This window comes from Zingiber officinale, chromosome 6B (assembly GCF_018446385.1).
Source record: "Zingiber officinale cultivar Zhangliang chromosome 6B, Zo_v1.1, whole genome shotgun sequence".
Lineage (NCBI taxonomy): Eukaryota > Viridiplantae > Streptophyta > Magnoliopsida > Zingiberales > Zingiberaceae > Zingiber > Zingiber officinale.
Genome location: NC_055996.1, coordinates 1,976 through 8,146, shown reverse-complemented (window position 1 = coordinate 8,146; position 6,171 = coordinate 1,976). Strand labels below are relative to the sequence as shown.

At 54.2% G+C, this 6,171-nt stretch overlaps 1 pseudogene; it reads right to left on the bottom strand.

The window, feature by feature from the left end:
- Positions 1–4,863: 4,863 nt before the first annotated feature.
- On the bottom strand, positions 4,864–5,020 carry LOC121993295 (annotated as a pseudogene).
- Positions 5,021–6,171: the final 1,151 nt, after the last annotated feature.

The following is a 6,171-nucleotide window of genomic DNA, read 5'->3' as shown; positions in this document are numbered from 1 at the left end:
GTCCGCTCTGCGCACCACCATGGCACTGCACTGGGTGCCTCCGCCAAGGCACTGGGTGCCTCCGTTTCCTGCACTGGGTGCGTCCGCTCTGCACTGGGCACTGCACGCGCCTCCGCTCTACCACCATGGCACTGTGCCTCCTATTGTGGCACAGGGTGCCTCCACTTGTGGCACTGGGTGCCTCCACTCTGCCCACCATCATGGCACTGGGTACCTCCGAACCATTATGGCACTGAGTGTCTCCGAACCATCATGACACTATGTGCCTCTGAACCAACATGAACTAAGGCACAGGGTGCCTCTGCTTTGAGCACCATCATGGCACTGGGTGCCTCCACTCTATGCACCACCAAGGGATAGGGTCCCTCTGCTCTGCGCACTGCCAAGGCACTAGATGCCTCCGTTTTCAGAACCATCATGACACTGGGTGCCTCCGCTCTGCGCACCGCCAAGGCACTGGGTGCGTCCGCTCTGCGCACCACCAAGGCACTGGGTGCCCCGTTTCCTGCACTGGGTGCGTCCGCTCTGCGCACCACCATGGCACTGCACTGGGTGCCTCCGTTCTGCGCACCGCCAAGGCACTGGGTGCCTCCGTTTCCTGCACAGGGTGCGTCCGCACTGCGCACCACCATGGCACTGCACTGGGTGCCTCCGCTCTGCGCACCACCAAGGCACTGGGTGCCCCGTTTCCTGCACTGCGCACCACCAAGGCACTGGGTGCCTCCGTTTCCTGCATTGGGTGCGTCCGCTCTGCGCACCACCAAGGCACTGCACTGGGTGCCTCCGCTCTGCGCACCACCAAGGCACTGGGTGCCCCGTTTCCTGCACTGGGTGCCTCCGCTCTGCGCACCACCATGGCACTGCACTGGGTGCGGCCGCTCTGCGCACCGCCAAGGCACTGGGTGCCTCCATTTTCTGCACTGGGTGCGTCCGCTCTGCGCACCACCAAGGCACTACACTGGGTGCGCCCCCTCTGCGCACCACTAAGGCACTGGGTGCCTCTGCTCTGCACACCACTAAGGCAATGGGTGCCTAGCTCTGCGCACCATCGTGGCACTGGGTGCCTCTGTTTTCCGAACCGTCGTGGCAGTGGGTGCCTTCGCTTTTGCGCACCACCAAGGCACTGGGTGCCTCTGCGTGCCTCCATTTTCTACGCTGGGTGCGAACGCTCTGCGCACCACCAAGGCACTACACTGGGCAGCTCTATTTTTTGAATCATTGTGGCACTGGGTGCGTCCGCTTTTTGAACCATTGTGGCACTGGTTGCGTCCGCTTTCCGAACCATCTTTTGCACAGCGTGCCTCCGCTTTTCAAATCATTGTGGCCACAGGGTGGGTGCCTCCGGCTCTTTGATAGGGTGCAGTGCGAGATTGGACGCCCAAACCTCGTGGTTCGAAGTTGTAGGGCCTAAGGATGTTTGGGGGGGGGGGGGGGGCGAATCCGCACGACGAGAGGCTGGATCTCAGTGGATCGTGGCAGCAAGGCCACTCTACCGCTTACAATGCCCCGTCACTTATAAGTCGTCTGCAAAAGATTCTATCCGCCGTGACGCGGAGTTTAGATCATAGGCAACCGCTCGCGGTATGTCCACCACGATGGTTGCGACTAAGACGCAGGCCCGTGGGGGCGAATGCCCCTACGAAGGGTCAAGAAGCCAACGGCGGACAAAGGCACCACTTGCTAGCTAGGATTCTGACTTAGAGGCGTTCAGTCATTATCCGGCACACGGTAGCTTCGCGCCACTGGCTTTTCAACCAAGCGCGATGACCAATTGTGTGAATCAACGGTTCCTCTCGTACTAGGTTGAATTTCACATCGAGTAATGAGAGAATTAAACTTGCCTATTCTCACTTAAAGTGACAAAGAGCTGCAAGTTTTCTCTTACTTGGCATATCTTAATACGGTTACTAGGCTGAATTTCTAAAGCACACGTGATATCATGGAATGTTTGGACTGTAGCAGTTGCTGTCATGGCAAGGATGCACTGAACACTGAGCTTTCTTCGAAGTATAGATGATTTTAACCTCAAATATGAAGGCCTAAAGTTATGTGACCTGTTAGAACATAGGAATGATGAGTGAAGTATTGCAGTCCTAAAACTATGTATGAAGATATGGTGCATAGTTTGAAATCAAGAGTCCTAGGGATTGTAGCATATTAGTCAAATACTCACCATTCAGAAATGCAGTGAGCTTCATCAATGACTAGAACTGATATAGACAGTCCATCCACAAATAATGATAAGAATTCTGCATTTAGAAGTCTCTCAGGGGAGACAAAAAGCACCTATAAAATGTAAGTGTCCTAAACATTTAGCAACAGAGTTCCATAATGTTCACAATTCACATATCGCTATCAAGAAAATGGATAGAAAGAGGCATTCAATCAACAAAATCTACTGCTGGAATCTTCGTTAATCCATTCATCCGTCACTAATTAGATGACGAGGCATTTGGCTACCCTAAGAGAGTCATAGTTACTCCCGCCGTTTAGCGCTTGGTTGAATTTATTCACTTTGACATTCAGAGCACTGGGCGGAACTCACATTGCGTGAGCACCCGCCAGGCCCATCGCAATGCTTTCCTTTAATTACACAGTCGGATTCCCCTTCTCCGTACCAGTTCTGAGTTGACTGTTCGACGCCAGGAAGGTCCCCGGCCAATCCCGGTCCGTCCCCCAGCCAGCACGCGGCGACCCACTCTCGCCGCGAGAGCAGCTCGAGCAATCCACCGACAACCGCCGAGTTTGGGGCCGGGCCCCTCGTGCCCAGCGCTCAGAGCCGATCCTTTTCCCGGATATGCGGATCCATCTCGCCGAACTTCCCTTGCCTACATTGTTTCGTGGGCCGGAGGTCATTCACCTGGAGACTGATGCGGTTTAGGAGTCTACCGGCGCGTGGCGGCACGGTCCTCCGGTTTTCAAGGGTCGTCGGGCGCCGAGCGTCGCCGCACGACATTACGCACGCTCTTGACCACTCTACTCTACCTCCGGCTAGCCGTTTCTCTTGTGACCGTTAAGCGTGAAAAGATAACTCTTCTCGAGGCCCCGCCGACGTCTCTATTCCAAGCGCGCCGCCGACATGCCCGTCCGTGAATTTTCCGATTCCTTCGAGCACGCAGCGGTCGGCGCCCGACGGCTTCGTCCTTAGGATCGACTAACCCGTGTCCAACTGCTGTTCACACGGAACCTTTCCCCACTTCAGTCCTCAAAGTTCTCATTTGAGTATTTGCTACTACCACCAAGATCGCACTTGACCGCTGTCGCTCGCACCAGCATACAGTTTTCGGACACCAACGCCCGCCCTCCCCTCGCTACTCGCCCCGATGGTATAACGTGAGTCATGACGCTAAGCGCCATCCATTTTCGGGCTAGTTGATTCGGCGGGTGAGTTGTTACACACTCTTAGCGGATTTCAACTTCCATGACCACCGCCCTGGCATGTGTCGACCAACACCCTTTGTGGTATCTAGGTTGGCCACAATTGGGCACCGTAACCCCGACTTCCTGTTCATCCCGCATCGCCAGATTACGCAAAAATGGCCCACTTGGAGCTCACGATTCCTCGGACGAAGCTCAACGGAGCTGCGCCGTCCTACCTATTTAAAGTTTGATAATAGGTCGAGGGCGTTGCGCCCCCGATGCCTCTAATCATTAGCTTTACCCGATAGAACTCGCATGCGCTCGAGCCGCCTATTCATCCTGAGGGAAACCGGAGGAACCGACTACTAGATGGTTCGATTAGTCTTTCGCCCCTATACCCAAGTCCGACGATTTGCACGTCAATATCGCTCGGGCCTCCACTAGAGTTTCCTCTAGCTTCGCCTCGCTCGCAGCATAGTTCACCATCTTCGGGTCCCGACAGCGTATGCTCCAAAGCAACCCTTCATGTAAGACGGGTCGCCGGATCGCGCCCCGTAGAGAAGGCTCCCGCCAATCGCTTCCTTTGCCGTCGAGTTTCCGAACTCACCGATCGCCGATGTCGACTCTTGGTCCGTGTTTCAGACGGGTCGAATGAGAACCCATCGGCCGATACCTTGCCATAGAAGGTGCACGGTGGAGCATCAATGGCGCTATCGCGCATCCTCGATCATACTGGCGATATGTCACGGGCGCATGATGTACCGGGCTTGGACCGCCAACAAGCAGCTCGCAGTCCGTGTCCCAAGCCGAAGCAACGGACCGGCTAGAGGCGTTCCGATCCGTGGAGCACTCGTCTTCCAATCCGCTTTCCTCGCGGCAATTTCAAGTACTCTTTGACTCTCTTTTCACAGTCCTTTTCCTCTTTCCCTCGCGGTACTTGTTCGCCATCGGTCTCTCGCCAATATTTAGGTTTGGGCGAAATTTATCGCCTAAGTGGGGCAGCATTCCCCAACCCGACTCGACGACGGTGCCTCGTCATGCGGCATGGTCAGCGGGCCGACGGGCTCTCACCCTCCCGGCACCCCATTCCAGGACTTGGGCAGATCCGTCATTGAGACACTTCTCAGACTACAACCGGACGGATTCAACCATAAATTCTCTCAGGGCGATCCTTGTTCACCTGGCCACACTAGGGAATCCTCGTAAGTTTCTCCTCCTCCGCTTATTTATATGCTTAAATCCCGACGGGTGGCCTCACTGACTTGGGGCCAGAGTTGATGGCGGGCGACGCGCGCTTTCATTCGCGCAGCTGCTTGCGCCGCGGTCTCTTGAGGAATTCAGTCAATTGCAGCGAGGGACGGCGCATTCCCGCCACGGCGACCAACACCCGTCGTGCCCCGCCGACACTTTACTTTTACCGCTCTTGACCGGCTGTGCTGCCAGGGGCGGTTCAAGCGCTCCATGCCGGCCAGGCCAGGCATGGAGCGGCGGGCTACGATGCCATGACACCTAAGCGGGCGTGGCCCTCGGCCACAAGGCTCCTGCACAACTTGCGTTCAAAGACTCAATGGTTCATTTAGATTACGCAATTCACACCAAGTATCGCATTTCACTACGTTCTTCGTCGATGCAAGAGCCGAGATATCCATCGCCGAGTCGTTTGATTGATTGATTGAGGAATCTCGACGATCGGGCTCCCTCGCGCGATGAGGGGCCCTCCGCCCGAGTTCGTTGTTCCTTAGTGCCGACGCATCGGCTTGATCAATCGCCCACCCACGTGGCGTGGGGTGGGCGAAGAGAGTGACTTACATTCACGCGTTCCAACCATCCGTCATTCTTATATGCTCTCTCGGCAATGATCCTTCCGCGGGTTCACCTCGGAAACCTTGTTACTGACTTCTCCTTCCTCTAAATGATAAGGTTCAATGGACTTCTCAAGGCGTCGCTGGTGTGCGAACCACCCGTCCCCGATCCGAACACTTCACCGGACCATTCAACCGGTGGAGCCGGCTTCATGTGTGTACAAAGGGCGTGGGGCGTAGTCACGCGAAATGATGACCGCGCTACTAGGAATTCCTCGTCAAGACCAACAAGTGTAATGATCTATCCCCATCAATGAAATTTGTTAAGATTACACAAGCATGTCGGCAAAGGCAAAAAACTCATAGAATAAATCAGAAAAGAGAGCGTGCGGCACAGAACATCTAAGGGCATCACAGACCTGTTATTGCCTCAAACTACCGTGACCTACACGGCCATAGTCCCTCTAAGAAGCGGCCAACTGTAGAGGATAAACTTCTAACTACCTTGTATGGTTTGACATTCAGTTTGGGAGACTTTACCTCCCAAATCAGATTTTATACATATGTACCTATTTCCGTGAAAGAGCTCTCAGTCTGTCAATCTTTGCTATATCTGAACCTGGTAAGTTTCCCCGTGTTGAGTCAAATTAAGCTGCAGGTTCCACTCCTAATGGTGCCTTTCTGACAATTCCTTTAAGTTTCAGTTTTGCGACCATACTCCCCCTGGAACCCAAAGACTTTGATTTCTCATAAGGTGTCGGTGGAGTCCTAAGAGCAACATCCACCGATCCTTGGTCGGCATTATTTATGGTCGAGACTAGGATGATATCTGATCATCTTCGAGCCTCCAACTTTCGTTCTTGATTAATGAAAACATCTTTAGCAAATGCTTTCGCAGTGGTTCATCTTTCATAAATCCAAGAATTCACCTCTAACTATGAAATATGAATGCCCCCAACTATCCCTCTTAATCATTACTCCAATCCCCAAGGCCAACACAATAGGAATA